At 44.4% G+C, this 1,742-nt stretch overlaps 1 pseudogene; it reads left to right on the forward strand.

Annotated features, from left to right (window-relative positions):
* Positions 1 to 524: 524 nt before the first annotated feature.
* LOC105712606 (stress-induced-phosphoprotein 1-like) lies at positions 525 to 1,423 on the forward strand (annotated as a pseudogene).
* The last annotated feature ends 319 nt before the right edge of the window (positions 1,424 to 1,742 follow it).

Below are 1,742 nucleotides of genomic sequence, written 5' to 3' on the forward strand. Positions count from 1 at the left end.
GTTTCCTAGGTGAGGCAACACCCTCTGCTTCAGCTTGCCTTCTGTGGGCTGCACCCACTGTCCAACCAGTCCTAATGAGATGAACTGGCTATCTCAGTTGGAAGTACAGAAATCACCCGCCTTCTGCATCAGTCTCACTGGGAGCTGCAGACTGGAGCTTTTTGGCCATCTTGCCAGCAAAAAACAATTTATTCATTTTTACGACTTAATTATTTCACTATATGGATATATCACATTTTATTTTTTCACTCACCTAGTAATAGATTTTTAGATTATTCCTACTTTTGGCTATTATTAATAATGTTGCTATGAAATTCATGTACAATTTTTATGTGAAAACATTCCGTTTGATATTGAAAACATGATATTAAATATTTTCTTATGTGCTTTTTGGACATTTGTTAATTGTCTTTGCATAAATATATATTCAAATCCTTTAGCCACTTTAATTTGTCTTTTAATTGCTGAGTTATAAAAGTTCTTTGGAGGTTTAGATTCAATGGGGTTCCAGGCCATGCTGTGCTATGGAGCAGGCTAATGAGCTGAAAGAGAAGGACAACAAGACCCCGAGCATGAGCAACACTGACGATGCCTTATAGTGCTACTTAGAAGCCATTAAGCCGGATCCCCACAACCACGTGCTCTACAGAAACTGTTCTATCACCTATGCCAAGAAAGGAGACTACCAGAAGGCCTACAAGGACAGCTGCAAGACCCTCAACCTGACTGGGGCAAGGGCTATTCAAGAAAAGCAGTAGCTCTTGAGTTCTTAAACCAATTTGAAGCAGCCAAGCAAACCTATAAGGAGGGCTTAAAGCACGAAGCAAATAACTCTTATATGAAAGAGGGTTTACAGAATATGGAGGCCAGATTGGCAGAGGGAAAATCCATGAACCCTTTCAACATGCCCAATCTATATCAGAAGTTGGAGAGTGATCCCAGGACAAGGACACTGCTCAGTGATCCTACCTACCTGGAGCTGATAGAGCAGTTGAGAAACAAGCCTTCCGATCTGGGCACAAAACTACCAGATCCCTGGATCATGACCACTCTCAGTGTCCTCCTTAGGGTCAACCTTGGCAGTATAAGTGAGGAAGAGGTTGCAACACCTCCACCACCACCCCCTCCCAAAAAGGAGACCAACTCAGAGCCAATGGGAGAAGATCTTTCAGAGAATAAGAAGCAGGTACAGAAATAAAAAGAGCTGGGGAACGATGCCTACAAGAAGAAAGACTTTGACACAGCCTTGAAGCATTTTGACAAAGCCAAGGAGCTAGACCCCACCAACGTGACTTACATTACCAATCAAGCAGCAGTATACTTTGAAAAGGGCGACTACAATAAGTGCTGGGAGCTTTGTAAGAAAGCCATTGAACTGGGGAGAGAAAACCAAGAAGACTGTGGACAGATTGCCAATCTGTGATGACTTGTTCATCCCCGCTTCCCTTCACCCTCATGTGGAAAGAGGAGCTGGGACCCAGCGAGCAGCATGGAGCCGAAGGGAGAGCTGGGAGAGAGAAGGCCTCATCTCTCTATATTTATACATAATCCCAGGGAAGACAAAGAGACTTGTACTTGGCGCTGTTCATGCCACTGTGCCCCTGGGCCCTCCCAGCACACTCATGGTCTTTTCACCGCTGCCTTTGAGTTCTGTGTCTCCTTCTCCTGCTCCTAGTCACTGTCTTGGCTGCTCTCCCATAGTTGGTTATTTTTTTCTCCTTCTCCTGCCCCTAGTCACTGTC

The sequence above is a fragment of the Aotus nancymaae genome, unplaced genomic scaffold (genome assembly GCF_030222135.1).
Source record: "Aotus nancymaae isolate 86718 unplaced genomic scaffold, 86718_ANA_hifiasm-v0.15.2.pri h1tg000010l, whole genome shotgun sequence".
Lineage (NCBI taxonomy): Eukaryota > Metazoa > Chordata > Mammalia > Primates > Aotidae > Aotus > Aotus nancymaae.